General features: G+C 31.9%; 1 long non-coding RNA gene across 1 annotated transcript; it reads right to left on the reverse strand.

The window, feature by feature from the left end:
* Positions 1-4,298: 4,298 nt before the first annotated feature.
* LOC146992855 (uncharacterized) lies at positions 4,299-6,868 on the reverse strand. The gene is made up of 2 exons (XR_015039221.1): positions 6,811-6,868; positions 4,299-4,442 (listed from the first exon to the last, which is right to left on the reverse strand). It is a non-coding gene; the product is annotated as an uncharacterized LOC146992855 (long non-coding RNA).
* Positions 6,869-19,298: the final 12,430 nt, after the last annotated feature.

Here is a 19,298-nt window from a genome sequence, read left to right on the forward strand (position 1 = left end):
ATTAAACAGACATTCCTTGGAGGCGTTGGCCGCATGCAGCTGGCTATTATCTTGCTCAAGGATGATCGCTGACAAATGCCATAGTTTTGGCAATACAGAAGTTGGCAGGATCTTGTCCATAAATCATTGGGCTCTTAAAGTGCTGCGAAAGATCAGTACAAATTTGGTTATTATAGAATTTGGCTGCCTAGATAATAATGCCAGTATATACAGAGGTATGGTTGTTTTACGTTGACAAAGGGTACACAGCTCACTGGGACTTCTATGCTGAATTAAGGTAAGCCAATCTTCTTTCACGTATGAATCCCAAGCTAACGAAAATCATAATTCATCACAGAACATGATCCAGTTCTAATCCGATACATTCAAAAATTATCAGCCGCAACACCAGAATAAACGTTGCTCTCAATGCCCCCTCTCCGGGGATCTACGTCGGAAAATCGGGAAGCTACTGTCTAAGATCTATACATAAGCAGTTTCGGCCACGTATAATCAGTCTTTACAGGACTAGAACCTACGTTCATTCAGAGAATGTTTCAGGACCATATGGCATCATTCAGGACCTGCAGGGACCATATGGCACCATTTAGAACCTGCAGGGACCATATGGCACTGTCTTGTCTGCCTATTGACTGTAGGTCGCAACATGATTAGATATGAGGCGTTTTCATTGGGTCATTGGCTCTTCGGTCCTCTGGTGCACTTAGTAGATGGAACAACACATCAAATATGATCATTGAAACAGGACTGGTACCCAGCTGGAACTTTTATTGACTGAGCGTTATCTTTCGTCCAATGTTATATATGTAAAGTCCGTAGGAGACCGCGTGAGTTACGTCCGCCTGAATGGTCTCCTGCAGATCTGAGGATTTTTTCTGAAAGTTAATCCAGGGCAGGAGCTCGTCTCCAGTGTTCTGTTCTGCTCTCCATGCCTAGGAGTTATGGATATTGCAACAGACGCCGAAAATTCAAACCACCTTTCCTTACAACACTGTTTTTTAAAACTACACGTCTAGAGTATGTAGGTAAGTGATGCTGAATGGTAGAAGCTTTCAACTAATTTGCAGTAACTCTTGCTATCCCACGATCCTTCCCAGAAACTGCCATTCTAGCTCTGCGTCTGTCCTTTTGGTGATTCTGAATGCCTTATTGTAATACTTAGTAACAATACAGTTCTAACTGTATTACACTCTTGTCAGAATTCTGGTTCTCAGGTCAGACGATGCATCAGTAAGATCAGTCCGTTCCCATGAAAGTGGTAATGCAGTCACTGTCGAATTTATTCATTTGGATTATATTGAGTATTCGGATACATTCTCATTAGCTAATGCAAACAAAACTGTGAAATAAGTAGTCAAAGTTATAGAACGTTGACACGTTAGTCGATATGCTTAACTGAATAAATCTTGCTCAGGCAGTTTTAAGTAAGACAAGAGAAGGCTTATATAAGCACACTGTTTTTTCGGGAAATGAGCTTGTCCTCACCTACACTGCTGGCCATTAAAATTGCAACACCAGGAAGGAATGATGCGACGAACGGTAAAAGCACGTGAAAGGAAGAAGAGATTTGGTATGCAAATGGATTAGAATTTAAGCGCATGCAAGGAGGGAGAAAAGACATCTGACGTATTGCATAAAAAAAGTTGCATAGTGGATTTCTCATTCGGAACGCGCTTTGTACGGCCAGAGTTTTCTCAGAATATCGTGTTATGCCTCAAATATTAAGACGAAATTCTTACCAGCAAGAGTCGGAATATGGTAGAGGCAGGATTGTTTCCCATAGAGAGTGTGGATTATCGTTCCGCGATATCGCCCGTCGCACTGCTCGACATCCAATCACTGTCATGCGAATATATAATCAATGGGTTGCTGAGGGTCATACTGAACGGCATGCAGGATCTCAACGCCGTCTCCTGACTAACGCTCGAGAGGACAGACATATTGTGAGGTTAGCCTTGAAAAAAAACCGCACAAACACATAATGAACCATTAGTTAGGAAATGGGTATGTTTGCAGTACGCCGAGTATCCGCTCGTACGGTGCTTCGACATTTGCAGCAGAGCAGTGCTTAAATTGCACCGGAGCACAGCTCTGGTACTTCTCAGTTTTCAAGATAAATTACAATTCTAGCCGGAGTGCACCGGAGCCCTAAATAAGAAGGCTGCGGCAATTCTTTTATGTAACTGAATAACAATTTCCGTAGAAATTTTAACTTGAAAATTTTATTTTTAGCAATAAAATTATATTAAAAATCGCTTATGACATTTTAATTTGTCGCTTTACAATTATTTTAGTTTTAATTATTTCAATAAATAATAATTATCTAATAATTATCAATTAAATTATAATGAATTATATAATAATTGTTAATTGAATAAAATCTATAAACTTTAATTAAATAGCTATTAATTAATTTGATTATAATTAACTGTTTAATTTTAAAATTATTAATGAGTTTAATAGTCATTTAATTTATTTATTTACTTTTATTGCTCTTTGCTGGCGGTCTTCCATAGGGCTCCGGCACTTATAATTTTAAAATTTAAGCCCTGCAGCGGAGTGAACTATCAACACGATGACTGCTACTTTGGCTTCCCTTGAAAATGCAGCATAGAGAGAGACAGTGATTCTGGTGCACCAAACGACAAAGCTGGATAAAAGAATGTCACAATGTTGTCTTTTCAGACATGTCCCTGTTCAGCGTGTGATATTCTGATGGCCGTATATGTGTCTGGAGGCAGCGAGGAGACTGCACGTCGTATGCCATACATATCTTTTTGCAATAAATATCTTTTTTGTATTTGCTTTTCTTCACAGTGTTGCTATTTTAATGGCCAACAGTGTACTACTGAAGTGTTCCTAACTGAAACATGTTTCGTTGAAAACTGCGTCTCGCCTAGCTAGCGAGATAATTTTATACTTAAACGAAAATGTTTCGTTTGAAGCACTGTTTCTCGTTTGATTTCTCCAAAGAACCGGTTTTCGCATAAGTCAACTGATCAAACAAAGATTATATATTCGACGTTGTATGCATAGACGTTCTTTCTGCACCTTCCCACGCATTGACTGTATTCTCAAATTGCACATTAATTCTTCTAACACTACATTTCCTGAATGTTTACGCCAGCCCAGAAATTTTACGAGTCATTCATTTTAAGTAATATAGTCTGCTTCTTATTCGATCTATTATTTTTCTTCCAGTCTTTTTTAAATTGCTAATTCTTCATCGATTTAATACATAGCACTGTTGATTTATGTTATAGTGAATGAACTTCATTGCGTTTTTCTGTGATTACATTTCGCTTATTTTGTGACATTGCATCCCCTTTTTTTTACCAGAAACAATGAACTGTTTGTGTTTTCTGAAATATTAATGCTAGCTAATTCATTGCTATGCAGCAACTTGATCAATATGGTTCAGAAGAACCGACTCACTTGTGCCAAGATTCGAACTTCAAATAAGCTATTTTTTTACTGTTATGCTTAAGTACATTAAGGACACTTGAAATCTGTCAGTCCAAAAGTGCTCTGATGTGGATGATAGAAAGCAAACAAAAGGTGTAAACCACAGGAATCTGTCTTTTCGGGTTTTATGTATCGAATCTAAGAAATAATTACCTATACTGCTGCAACATAAACACCACAAGTAACAGGTATAAAGTTGCACTATTATGAATATTCAAGATCTTTCCGCATGTAAAGACTCAGAATAAGTTAACACCACACTTATTGATATGTATAATGTATAATATAAGCAAATGATAATCTCCTTTTCATCGAGTTAGAATGTCATACAATAAACAGTCCATGTTTAAAAGCATCTAGCTAATTTCCTGGTCTTAATCCCATATCAAGTAGAGTTATACCTGACTTACGCAACTTGAAGTTACATGTTTTTTTAAATCATTTTTTAAACTCCAATATATGCATACAACCAATGATTGCATAAGAACTCTGATGGACAAGTGGTATAAGCAATGTACTAACTTACATTTCACAAAAATTTAGACCAGATTTTATGACAGCAATGTAACTAAGAATGCTTTAGATGTATGGAAAAAATTTAATGTTGTAAAGGGCAAAATTATTTTGTTTCCCAGTTGCTTAATGATTTCACTCCTATATATATATATACATATGCCAGTATTGGGCTCAAACACTACTCCTGCATGTATATTTAGTTTATTAAATGAAAACTTTAGTTATTTTGCCTTTTTTTTTTAAGTGTATTATGTAAATATAAATAAATATATATATATTCAGAAACAGGTTTGAAACATATTCACATAGATATTAGATTTTTTTTTATATGTACATATACAGTATTCTTTATTAGTTCAAAACTGAACTTCACAATATCATCTTCTAAGACACAGGTTCCAAAACTTTTCCATGTCTAGCAGTTCTAAAAAATTATATTCTTGCAGCCCCTAACAAAGTTTCTAAAGAGGGTGAGGAAAAAGAAAACAGTTATGTAATCAAATTTTAATAATAAACAAAAATAAAACATGGAACTAAAAAAAAATATTACAAAATTTAATATTTGCTTAAATTTTTCAAAACAATAATTAATAACTATTTCTATTCCTCTGTATTGGATATTTTTTTTCAAATTGTGGCACTTTATTGTTAATAGCAATTCGCATATCTGCTTGAGCATCCAAGCGATTTCTGAATTTTGTTTTGATTGACAAAAGAGCATACTTCACAAAGAATTCCTTCACATGCAGAAAGGCATCTTTTTCTTTTGTGATTGTTTTCATGTCTTCACAGAACAAGACATCTTCCATTATAGCAACACTATGCTGTAGCACCCAGACAGGATAGTACTTAATGACGCTGCCTACCATACCAAAAGGTTCGAGTTCAAATCCCAAAGAAGGCATGGATGTTGTAATGTAAGTGTGTAATGGTTGTTTAGCAAGGAGCATTAAAAGCAGAAGGTGAGGCGAAATCCTTGAGAGGTTGGTGGTAGGAGACTTTCTGACCACATTCAGAGCATTCTTCTTCAAAATTCCATTTTGGTGGAAGCTTAGTACTTAGCAAGGCCCAGCAATACCTACCCACTTAGATATACAGGTGCTGGTTTTCCTTCAATCTGTCAGGTACTAAAACAAGCTTATTTTTGTTGCCCATCAGTTATTATGAAGGGACAAACAAACATAAGTTTGATTTAGGTAATTCTGATTATAGATGCTAAAATATACATTATGAACATAAACTCTTTAGAACAAAACAATTTCAATAAATATCTATTTGATTTGAATATATTCAAACATCATATATACTAATATTTTCAGATTTTTTTTACCATACAATGTTTACAAGAGAAGGATTCGGGAGACAATTACAAATTATTATTATTTTACAAATCTCTGAAAGCTTTTTATCAGTTTCAAAATTATTTGAATGAAACTATTTTGAATTTACTTAAAAAGTCATATTTTCATCCTTTAACTGAGATGCTCACACGTATGTATTCTGACTCAACACAAATTCAAACATTAAAATAAAAATAACACCAGAAACATATATTATAAAATTTAATTCAATCTAATACATTATTACTAGATGTAAATTAAAGAGTATAAAATTCTAAAATACATATGCAAAATCTGATGTGCACGTCACATTACTTATTAAATTATACAAAAACTGCAGATTTTGAAATTTAAAACACTGCTCAGTCTTTGTCACATGGGAGTCAAACTTCTCATAATTTCATTTTTTATAATGAGTATAAAAATGTCCCAGATATTTTTGCAGACATAAGGAAGCTGGAGATCGCATTAAAATAGATTTCGTTATTTGTCAAAATAATTTTAAAAAAAAGTTTTACATTGATAAAACACAACTATTTTCATCATTTAAAGCATTTCAATGATAATTGGGAGTATAGACTAGGGCCAATGATTGTGAAAATTAAGGCTAGGTAAAGGTGTGTGTGTGTATATATACACATTTGGTTCTGGCAATTACAATAAAAAGAGAGATGCACAACTATAGCAGTCCCATATACAATAAACATTCTACGGCTAATCTTTTTTAGTTATGTGAGATAAATACATATGTATGTACAGAAATCATTGAAAAAATTCCTTTTGGAAAAGAAGTCGTTTATTCTGTGCATATATACAGATGTTATGCAAAATTATGCATGACTGTATGCATGACTTTATGATAACTCTTATGACAATGCATAAATCGGCAGAGATTTTAAATAAAACTATTAGTTTTTTGGGAATCTGACACAGGAGCCCAAAAAAAAAATTTTTTTTTAGACAGCAATGTTCAAAAGTAGTTTTATTTAAATTTTCTGTTAAAGGTTGTTCTCAAATTTTGTATTTTCTTAATACAATATTTTGATTTATGGTATAAAATGGGTTTATAACCAGAACATTTTAAAGTTCTTAGTCATTCTCAGTTTTACTTGGGACAACAAATTAACAAATGATATTAAAAAAAAAATGTTATTGTAACTTTTTTAAGTTTATTTTTTAACAGTTTTAAGATATTAATATATATTTATTTGGTTTAATAAAAATATACAGTTTAATTTAAATATTACAAAAGCCTGATGAACAAAACTGTATTAAGAGTATTAATGAACTATTAAAGCAACAGATTAATAACATATTTAATTTTATAGCATACTTCATTTAAAATCTTTCCTAAAGCAGTTTTGAATAATGAGAATAAATATGGCACTAGTTTCAATTCACTAAGCATCATCAATTTAAAATTTTTTTTCTCTCACAGTTTTCCTCAAAGCAGCTCTTTTACATAATAGGAATAATTATGCCTGCGAACCTATTGGCCTTTCTATACATCTTAACTTTTAATTTTTCTATTTTAAAAGGGTCAACTTAGTGGTAAACTTCCGATTCGTATTCACGACGCGAACGACCTAATATTAATAATACGACTACGAAAAAAGACAGATTGAACAAAAGCTTGGCTACTTTTGAACAATGCACTTGGCTCTAAAATTTATTCTGGTAACCTTACATTGCATCAGCGATTTCGAAAGGCATCATGGGAAAAAGTACACATTTTTCGGTAAACTTCCGGTATCAGGGACTCAGTTATCTGTAAAATTCCTAAATTTTACCACCGACATTTTAGTTTTTTGACAGTATTGTATGCCAGCCGTTGCTCTTGCATAATATTCTAGCATTGTGTACAAAGTTATTTCATTCTGTATAGATTAATTCTTAAAAATGAAATTTGCTTTTTTTGCGAAAAGATATTTTTAATTTCGTTGTAATTTATTTCGACATTTATGTAATGTGCATGATGTACGTTCCGAATCAATAGGAAGTAGTTTAATTGGTTCATCTTACGGCAGAAATTCATTAACCTAATCAACAATTAAGAGAGCATATTGGGGGATATTCACGATATTGTACTTGAATGTGATGAACTTACATTTTCGAACTTCGAAGGTAAGAAAATCTGTAGTTTATATTTATTAAAATTTCTATCATTTCTTTGAAAGTGACCTTATAATATTTCAGAATAAACCCTCATAACACTAATAAATGTAGATAGATTTTTTAATGTTTATATAATACGTGTTTGGTTCTTACAATATTTCCAGCTATTTTATTACTAATTCTGTATGTGAATTAACACAGTTTAATAGAGAACACCTGCTTCAAGGCTAAAAGTAAACTATTTGAATAATGTTTCGTCTGTTTCCAGACGCAGGTTCTATTCTACAATTTACGGAATTTCGCGGTATTGGACATCTCACATAGCTGACAAAATTTCATTCCTATGTTTGGGTTTTATAGTACAATAAGTTGAGCATCTCTACATTAGTATATGACTGATTCCTTAGAAAGAAAAAGGAGTATCTTAGTTTTCTTGAATTTTTGGTCAAAATTTTAGTATGTAGGTAATTGCAATAGCTCTTCCACGAAATTGCATTTAAATTTTTTGTAACATTTCAAAATGATGTATCATTCAATGGCATTTGATGTGTTTTGGCTTGCTATATTAAAGCTGGGCTTGAACCTGGGCAGCTAGACAATATGTTCTTTCCCTGAGTGAAATATTTCTATAATTTTATTAAAGTGACCGGGAAATATTTCAGGATAATTTTTTTGTACATCGGACTAAGCTGTCCTCTCTCATGGATGAGAGTACCTAAATAGAGAACTTAAAATTAGAAACGGTTTTTATGTTAAAATTCTGAATGAAATATTTCTTTTATGGTATATGACTTTTGTTTCCAAGATGGTCTTCGAAATCTGTTTTTAGAATGGTGTTTTTGTGCCCTTTTTTTAAAAAAATCTGTTTTGATCTGTTATGTCACTAAGTCTGTATGTGAATTAAGATAGTTTAGTATATAACACCTGCTTCAAAGTTAATAGTAAAGTTTATTTTGTTTATTTGTGATTTAAAATTGCCTGCTTATTGTCTTTTGGTGCCATCTTTCTACCAGCACTGAAATTATTTACACTTCTCGAAGATCATTATCCGGTTGATCTTTAGATTATGGTAACTTGGCGAAAATTTTCGCGACCAACTCTCCTACAGCAACCCTCTATTTTTTTTTTCCTGCTGCCATTTTGTCTTCACGAAGTAAAGACATGTTTCTTTTCTTTTTATCTACTGAACACTTCCTCCAACAATCTACTAGCCGAATTACACTTATGCTAGAAATTTTATCCAACAAAACTGCTTAATCATGACAAATATTCACTGCAAAATTGGGAAAAAGTGCACAATACCATACTCTTTACGCGTTCTTCAAAATAACACATACAGAAAAACCATGTACACGTCGACTTATTTTTACTTAAAAAAACATCCCAGAATTACACAAAAATGGCATTGCGCACACTCTTCACTATATCCATGTACACTGCTCTTTTCTCATAAATTAGAAAAATTTCACGAAAATACATGACAATTTTCTCAATCTTTAAACCCGGTAAAAAGAACATATATGAAATTACCTGATCGCGAAAAAGTATATACCCTTTCCAAATATGAACATTTCCACATATAAAATAAATAAAATATCCAAAAACTTTTACCTCTAAATCATCTATTACATTATACACGTCACCAACGAATTCATACCGCAAGCATTACAAATACTTAGTGTCAAATATTTAAATTATTTCCATGCACGTTTACTTCAACTAAAACGTATACCAAATTCCTACAAACATAAAATTCACAAAATAACTATCATTTAATTAAAATATCACTAAACCATGTACATGCCGACTTATTTTTACTTAAAAAAAGAATCCCAGAATTGCACAAAAATGGCATTGCGCTCACTCTTCACCATATCCATGTACACTCCTTTTTTCTCATAAATTGGAAAAATTTCACGAAAATGCATGACAATTTTCTGAATCTTTAAACCCGGTAAAAAGAACATATATCAAATTACCTAATAACGAAAAAGTATATACCCTTTCCAAATATGATCATTTCCACGTATAAAATAAAATATCCAAAAACTTTTACCTCTAAATTATCTGTTACATTATAAACGTCACTAACGAACTCATACCGCAAACATTACAAATACTTAGTGTCAAATATTTAAATTATTTCCATGCACGTTTACTTCAACTAAAACGTATACCAAATTCCTACAAACATAAAATTCACAAAATTACTATCATTTAATTAAAATGTAATTAAATTCAAAAACACTACTTAAAATATAAATGAGCACATACATTAAATTAATAAAAATTACCTTACAATCCTAATTACTTTAAACTAAATCATTGCTAATAGCAATTTTCCCAATAATACCAAATTCCTTTACTTCCACCTTACATTTAGAACAATGCATAAAAATAATATCCTCAAATAATTAAAAATACTAACTTACCTAATCTTCTTCTGAATCTTGATTACGTGTCCGATAAACTTTTCTTTAGTTACGGCCATGGGATCCAAAAATTCACGAACACTGTTTCACACAACACAGAATAAACCAAATACAAAATTTCCAGATTTTTTCCCCGATTTCCCCCCTTTTCCGATTAAAGAACCGTAATTCGTCCATTAATATCACATGACATATCCCATGATCTCTCATTTCCCTCACACAAAATAATGTGTAATCGGAACTGAGTACTGCTCACATTATTACCAAAGTCCCAGGTAGTAACCTTTATCGCCTCCAAAATGTCGCCAAACTACCAGTTACCATATTCTAAATATCAGCCCATTATCCCTTTTGTTCTGTGTATCCGTAATAACTGTCTAATTTTTTTTTTTTTTTTTCCCCCATTATTTATCTTAAACCCATATACTAAAAACCCCTTTCGCTTACTGTACTTCTGTCGTATTAGGAAAATCATTTGCTTTTCTACTGACTGCAGTCATGATTTTAGTAGCAATGTAGCACATCGCTGGGGTTTAAAACAAAGAAGGCTACTTTTGAAGTTTTTTATATTAAGAAAGAATATTAGATATTTCGGTTGATCTTTACAATATGGTAACTGGTAGTTTGGCGACATTTTGGAGGCGATAAAGGTTACTACCTGGGACTTTGGTAATAATGTGAGCAGTACTCAGTTCCGATTACGCATTATTTTGTGTGAGGGAAATGAGAGATCATGGGATATGTCATGTGATATTAATGGATGAATTACGGTTCTTTAATCGGAAAAGGGGGAAAACGGGAAAAAATCTGGAAATTTTGTATTTAACTTTATTCTGTGTTGTGTGAAACAGTGTTCGTGAATTTTTGGATCCCATGGCCGTAACTAAAGTGAATTCGAAATGGGTATTTATGTATGTATTAATTTAATGTATGTGCTCATTTATATTTTAAGTAGTGTTTTTGAATTTAATTATATTTTAATTAAATGATAGTTATTTTGTGAATTTTATGTTTGTAGGAATTTGGTATACGTTTTAGTTGAAGTAAACGTGCATGGAAATAATTTAAATATCTGACACTAAGTATTTGTAATGGTTGCGGTATGAATTCGTTGGTGACGTGTATAATGTAATAGATGATTTAGAGGTAAAAGTTTTTGGATATTTTATTTATTTTATATGTGGAAATGTTCATATTTGGAAAGGGTAAATACTTTTTTGCGATCAGGTAATTTCATATATGTTCTTTTTACCGGGTTTAAGATTAAGAAAATTGTCATGTATTTTTGTGAAATTTTTCTAATTTATGAGAAAAAAGCAGTGTACATGGATATAGTGAAGAGTGTGCGCAATGCCATTTTTGTGCAATTCTGGGATGTTTTTTTAAGTAAAAATAAGTCAGCGTGTACATGGTTTATGTGTATGTGTTATTTTGAAAAACGCGTAAGGAGTATGGTATTGTGCACTTTTTCCCAATTTTGCAGTGAATATTTGTCATGATTAAGCAGTTTTGTTAGATAAAATTTCTAGCATAAGTGTAATTGGGCTAGTAGATTGTTGGAAGAAGTGTTCAGTAGATAAAAAGAAAAGAAACATGTCTTTACTTCGTGAAGACAAAATGGCGGCGGGAAAAAAAAATAGAGGGTTGCTGTAGGAGACTTGGTCGCCAAATTTTCACCAAAAAAACGCCAAGTTACCATAATGTAAAGATCAACCGATATTTCTCTTTGTGTATAATTATTCTTTAATACCAAAGTAGTTAAAATCTAATGATTTCTTTTTTCCCCTTTTGGCCCCTTCTAGTGTAATTTGTGATCATTTTTGTGCACTCTTGGAATGCAGAACATGATATCGTGAAAGAAAAAGAACGCATGAATAATGCAGAGCAAAAAGACATCTGTGGCTGGTAATTCTTGTTTTATATCAACTTTATTTCCACTAGAAATACTTGAATGTTATAATTTGTCCATCCCTTTTCACATGTTGCTTTATATTGGAGCTTTACTAGTTATTTATTTTACATGAACGTGTCACATTATGTTTTAATGTTTAGGGTAGCATTTGTGCATTAATTTCGTAGGTTTTGAATTTCATATTGAAATGTCTGAATTGGTGCTTTCTCTATATTGTATTTTAATATTCGAAGTGAGGTTGAACTGTTAATCACACTATAATTATCAGAAGTCTGAGATTTGTTAGAGTTCTGCTGCTTCATAGTGGTTTCAAAAGTACTGCTGTGGTGTAATTTTTTCCCAAGTGGCCTCCTTTCGCATTACGAGGAGGAGGCTAAACATTTTCCTCTCTGTGTGGCCTAATATTTTCCATGTCCAACGGGGTCTTCTCTTCCCAACAGGCCACTGTAATTGCACTGCCTGGGTATAAACCAATTTTGTTTCAGTTTTTTCCGAATTTAGAGTCTCTCTATCAAGTGCTGTTTCTCTTAAAACCATTGAAAGTTAAGTGTTGAATAAAAAAGAAATGTAAATAAAAATTTAATGTATACTCGTAAAGAAAGTTAGTGGAGCCAAATTGTCTTCTGTTAAGGATGCTCAAAATGTGCTTTTTCTTAGTTGTTTTAAGCATAATTTTGTCCCTAATCTGAACAATTTTGGCATATTGTGAAGTTTTATGAACTAATTTGCGAAGATCTCTTTAAAATCGATAAAAAAAAATTTATTTTGAAATAAAATCAGAGATGTTTTATTATTATCGAAGTAAAATTCTGCAGGCTAACTTTCAACTTGGTTTTGAAAAGCACTCTGAAAGTTTCTTTAGGACTAGTTTTCGTTCTCTTGGCAAGTACATGACAGAATTATTTTTTGAAAAAGCTGATGTCTTTTGCTTATAAGAATGACTGATGCAACTGTAACCATGTCGCTGTAAAGAGCACATATTTCCCAGTAGCTCTTTTAAAGTGTCCGTTTTTTTCTTTAATTGTGTTCATCTCCGCTAGAAGATCAGACATTGCTTCTCTGTTATTTAACGATTCCTTCATCTAATCTTCAGTTAAAAGCTGTTTCTCGTAATGAGCGCTTTTATTATCAAGGGGTTTTATAAGCACCCAATTCTTCTTTTGTAATTTTCTTATTCATTGTTTGACTTTTCTATCTTCCATATGTGAAAATTCTTTGGAATGCTTTGCATTTGAGATTCTAGCAGTGGACAAATTAAATGGAATCCTGTAAGGTACTGCTATACGCGAAATCACGCTTTACAAGTCTGCGCTCAGCAAGTACCTGCTGTATTAGAAATGATAGGTTACGAAACGTAACTTGAAGAATCATAGGAGGTATCTAGAATGCAGATTGGTAGTTTAGTCGTGATAAATAAACAGTCTATACAGATGACCGGAAATAATAAAAATTTAGATGGATTAACTATAAAGTATTTTACTCCTGGACCATTAGTCATAAACAGTACTTGTGTAAAAACAGATTAAAGTATATGGATTCCCTGTTTAAGAAAGGAATTTCTTTCTGACAGTATGCAGTCTGTAGCATACCTGGAATAGCGAGGTGTTGCATCTTCAGGGAAACAAAATCTTTTATTCTGTAATTTTTACTGAAAATGTGAGTTTAAATTTTGTTACCTAGATAACAAAATTAGATAACCCTATTTTTAACTCTTTTTATATGAAAATGAAACCAAATACAGACAAAGAAATAAAATTGCATTCCTTCCCTTAGTGCAGTTATGTGCAACTTTAACTTAAAGGGAGCCAATTTTGATTTTATAAAATTTTGGCAAGCACAAGTATCTAGTGCACTTTTAATACTTCAGTTATAAATACATTACACAAAGTATAAAAATGTGTGGTATAATATGTTAAAGAAAAGGTATACTCTTTGTATTATTTACAAAAAATTCAGCAAGATGAAAGTTAAATACAGGGAAATCGTATTTTAATGTGAAATTTAACACTGCATTTCTTCTGCGAGTTTTTTTTTTTTGCCTCTGATACATGCGATGTTATGGATAAATCCTTGCAGTCGTTGGGATGTTGATTTGTTATCCTGTATCTAAACATTGATTTTAACAAGTTCATTGTTGAAAATCCTCTTTCACATTTTTAAGTAGATTGGAAGCAGGAGTTTATCTTTTTAAAAGTTTAACTGTTCATGATGTTTCTGTTCTAGGACTATTCAAATGGCTTTTTGTGATATTCTTGATCTTAATTAGGATGAAAATCAGTTATTTCCATTTCTAGATCAATAGAATTGTTATTTAACATATTTGCAATCTTTTACCATTTTTCTTAAATACTAGTATTATGTAATGGGTTTGAAGTGAATGAAGTAGTTAGCCTAATTTTAAATACACTCAAAACATCTAATTTAGAAACTAATTTAAGCTTGATGAGATTTTCCAAATGATTCTTTCAGTTTTCTTATATTTCACCCCTTAGTTCTCCAGATTTTCAAAGGGGCAAAACGTACATTACATTATGGTAAAAATGTATATTCCTCATATTTGTGTAATATTTTCACAAAATTAATTTTGATTTAAAATGAATTTATAATACCCTTTAATTCAAAGACTCTAGTTTAGTTCTCATGCCCCCTCCCTCAAATTTAAGATTTAGTTACTATGTCTGTAAGAATGGCTAAATCATAGAACCAGATATGTTCAATAATTTCTTCATAAGTTTCGTTTCTGGATTTTTAAAATTCTTCTATAAAACTTTTGTAACAGAAGCTGGGATGGAACCCGGGCAGCCAGACAGAATGTCCCTTCCCTGAGTGAAAAGTTCTATCATTTCTTTGAAAGTGACCTTATAATATTTCAGAATAAACCCTCGTAACACTAATAAATGTATATAGATTTTTTAATGTTTATTTAATGCGTGTTTGGTTCTTAAAATATTTTGAGCTATTATATTACTAATTCTGTATGTGAATTAACACAGTTTAATATAGAACACCTGCTTCAAGGCTAAAGGTAAAGTATTTGAATAATGTTCTACCTTTCGTCTGTTTTCAGACGCAGGTTCTATTCTACAATTTACGGAATTTCTCCGTATTGGACATCTCACATAGCTGACAAAATTTCATTCCTATGTGTAGGTTTCATAGTACAATAGGTTGAGCATCCCTACATTAGTATATGACTTTGATTCCTTCGAAAGAAAAAGGAGTATCTTAGTTTTCTTGAATTTTTGGTCAAAATTTTAGTATGTAGGTAATTGCAATAGCTCTTCCACGAAATTGCATTTAAATTTTTTGTAACATTTCAAAATGCTGTATCATTCAATAGCATTTGATGTGTTTTAGCTTGCTATATTAAAGCTGGGCTCGAACCCGGGCAGCTAGACAATATGTTCTTTCCCTGAGTGAAATATTTCTATAATTACATTAAAGTCACCTGGTAATATTTCAAGATAATTTCTGGTATATCGGACTAAGCTGTCCTCTCTCATGGATGAGAGTACCTGCATTGCAGTCATGCTTTTAGTAACAATGTAGCACATTGCTGGAGTTTAAAACAAAGAAGGCGACTCTTGAATTTTATATATTAAGAAACAATATTAGATATTTCTCTTTGTGTATAATTATTCTTTAATATCAAAGTAGTTAAAATCTAATGATTCCTTTTTTTCCCCTTTTGGCCCCTTCTAGTGTAATTTGTGATCATTTCTGTGCACTCTTGGAATGCAGAACATGATATCGTGAAAGAAAAAGAACGGATGAATAATGCAGAGCAAACAGACATCTGTGGCTGGTAATTCTTGTTTTATATCAACTTTATTTCCACTAGAAATACTTGAATGTTATAATTTGTCCATCCCTTTTCACATGTTGCTTTATATTGGAGCTTTACTAGTTATTTATTTTACATGAATGTGTCACATTATGTTTTAATGTTTAGGGTAGCATTTGTGCATTAATTTCGTAGGTTTTGAATTTCATATTGAAGTGTCTGAATTGGTGCTTTCTCTATATTGTATTGTAATATTCGAAGTGAGGTTGAACTGTTAATCACACTATAATTATCAGAAGTCTGAGATTTGTTAGAGTTCTGCTGCTTCGTAGTGGTTTCAAAAGTACTGATGTGATGTAATTTTTTCCCAAGTGGCCTCCTTTCGCATTACGAGGAGGAGGCTAAACATTTTCCTCTCTGTGTGGCCTAATATTTTCCATGTCCAACGGGGTCTTCTCTTCCCAACAGGCCACTGTAATTGCACTGCCTGGGTATAAACCAATTTTGTTTCAGTTTTTTCCGAATTTAGAGTCTCTCTATCAAGTGCTGTTTCTCTTCAAACCATTGAAAGTTAAGTGTTGAATAAAAAAGAAATGTAAATAAAAATTTAATGTATACTCGTAAAGAAAGTTAGTGGAGCCAAATTGTCTTCTGTTAAGGATGCTCAAAATGTGCTTTTTCTTAGTTGTTTTAAGCATAATTTTGTCCCTAATCTGAACAATTTTGGCATATTGTGAAGTTTTATGAACTAATTTGCGAAGATCTCTTTAAAATCGATAAAAAAAAATTTATTTTGAAATAAAATCAGAGATGTTTTATTATTATCGAAGTAAAATTCTGCAGGCTAACTTTCAACTTGGTTTTGAAAAGCACTCTGAAAGTTTCTTTAGGACTAGTTTTCGTTCTCTTGGCAAGTACATGACAGAATTATTTTTTGAAAAAGCTGATGTCTTTTGCTTATAAGAATGACTGATGCAACTGTAACCATGTCGCTATAAAGAGCACATATTTCCCAGTAGCTCTTTTAAAGTGTCCGTTTTTTTCTTTAATTGTGTTCATCTCCGCTAGAAGATCAGACATTGCTTCTCTGTTATTTAACGATTCCTTCATCTAATCTTCAGTTAAAAGCTGTTTCTCGTAATGAGCGCTTTTATTATCAAGGGGTTTTATAAGCACCCAATTCTTCTTTTGTAATTTTCTTATTCATTGTTTGACTTTTCTATCTTCCATATGTGAAAATTCTTTGGAATGCTTTGCATTTGAGATTCTAGCAGTGGACAAATTAAATGGAATCCTGTAAGGTACTGCTATACGCGAAATCACGCTTTACAAGTCTGCGCTCAGCAAGTACCTGCTGTATTAGAAATGATAGGTTACGAAACGTAACTTGAAGAATCATAGGAGGTATCTAGAATGCAGATTGGTAGTTTAGTCGTGATAAATAAACAGTCTATACAGATGACCGGAAATAATAAAAATTTAGATGGATTAACTATAAAGTATTTTACTCCTGGACTATTAGTCATAAACAGTACTTGTGTAAAAACAGATTAAAGTATATGGATTCCCTGTTTAAGAAAGGAATTTCTTTCTGACAGTATGCAGTCTGTACCATACTTGGAATAGCGAGGTGTTGCATCTTCAGGGAAACAAAATCTTTTATTCTGTAATTTTTACTGAAAATGTGTGTTTAAATTTTGTTACCTAGATAACAAAATTAGATAACCCTATTTTTAACTCTTTTTATATGAAAATGAAACCAAATACAGACAAAGAAATAAAATTGCATTCCTTCCCTTAGTGCAGTTATGTGCAACTTTAACTTAAAGGGAGCCAATTTTCAGTTTATAAAATTTTGGCGAGCACAAGTATCTAGTGCACTTTTAATATTTCAGTTATAAATACACTACACAAAGTATAAAAATGTGTGGTATAATATGTTAAAGAAAAGGTATACTCTTTGTATTATTTACAAAAAATTCAGCAAGATGAAAGTTAAATACAGGGAAATCGTATTTTAATGTGAAATTTAACACTGCATTTCTTCTGCGAGTTTTTTTTTTTTGCCTCTGATACATGCGATGTTATGGATAAATCCTTGCAGTCGTTGGGATGTTGATTTGTTATCCTGTATCTAAACATTGATTTTAACAAGTTCATTGTTGAAAATCCTCTTTCACATTTTTAAGTAGATTGGAAGCAGGAATTTATCTTTTTAAAAGTTTAACTGTTCATGATGTTTCTGTTCTAGGACTATTCAAATGGCTTTTTGTGATATTCTTGATCTTAATTAGGATGAAAATCAGTTATTTCCATTTCTAGATCAATAGAATTGTTATTTAACATATTTGCAATCTTTTACCATTTTTCTTAAATACTAGTATTATGTAATGGGTTTGAAGTGAATGAAGTAGTTAGCCTAATTTTAAATACACTCAAAACATCGAATTTAGAAACTAATTTAAGCTTGATGAGATTTTCCAAATGATTCTTTCAGTTTTCTTATATTTCACCCCTTAGTTCTCCAGATTTTCAAAGGGGCAAAACGTACATTACCTTATGGTAAAAATGTATATTCCTCATATTTGTGTAATATTTTCACAAAATTAATTTTGATTTAAAATGAATTTATAATATCCTTTAATTCAAAGACTCTAGTTTAGTTCTCATGCCCCCTCCCTCAAATTTAAGATTTAGTTACTATGTCTGTAAGAATGGATAAATCATAGAACCAGGTATGTTCAATAATTTCTTCATAAGTTTCGTTTCTGGATTTTTAAAATTCTTCTATAAAACTTTTGTTACAGAAGCTGGGATGGAACCTGGGCAGCCAGACAGAATGTCCCTTCCCTGAGTGAAAAGTTCTATCATTTCTTTGAAAGTGACCTTATAATATTTCAGAATAAACCCTCATAACACTAATAAATGTATATAGATTTTTTAATGTTTATTTAATGCGTGTTTGGTTCTTAAAATATTTTGAGCTATTATATTACTAATTCTGTATGTGAATTAACACAGTTTAATATAGAACACCTGCTTCAAGGCTAAAGGTAAAGTATTTGAATAATGTTCTACCTTTCGTCTGTTTTCAGACGCAGGTTCTATTCTACAATTTACGGAATTTCTCCGTATTGGACATCTCACATAGCTGACAAAATTTCATTCCTATGTGTAGGAACAATGTAGCACATTGCTGGAGTTTAAAACAAAGAAGGCGAAGTTTTATATATTAAGAAACAATATTAGATATTTCTCTGTGTATAATTATTCTTTAATATCAAAGTAGTTAAAATCTAATGATTCCTTTTTTCCCCTTTTTGTCCCTTCTAGTGTAATTTGTGATCATTTTTGTGCACTCTTGGAATGCAGAATATGATATCGTGAAAGAAAAAGAACGGATGAATAATGCAGAGCAAAAAGACATCTGTGGCTGGTAATTCTTGTTTTATATCAACTTTATTTCCACTAGAAATACTTGAATGTTATAATTTGTCTATCCCTTTTCACATGTTGCTTTATATTGGAGCTTTACTAGTTATTTATTTTACATGAACGTGTCACATTATGTTTTAATGTTTAGGGTAGCATTTGTGCATTAATTTCGTAGGTTTTGAATTTCATATTGAAGTGTCTGAATTGGTGCTTTCTCTATATTGTATTGTAATATTCGAAGTGAGGTTGAACTGTTAATCACACTATAATTATCAGAAGTCTGAGATTTGTTAGAGTTC

This window comes from Stegodyphus dumicola, chromosome X2, assembly GCF_044657685.1.
Source record: "Stegodyphus dumicola isolate Sdum_Otavi_A_Nest chromosome X2, ASM4465768v1".
NCBI lineage: Eukaryota > Metazoa > Arthropoda > Arachnida > Araneae > Eresidae > Stegodyphus > Stegodyphus dumicola.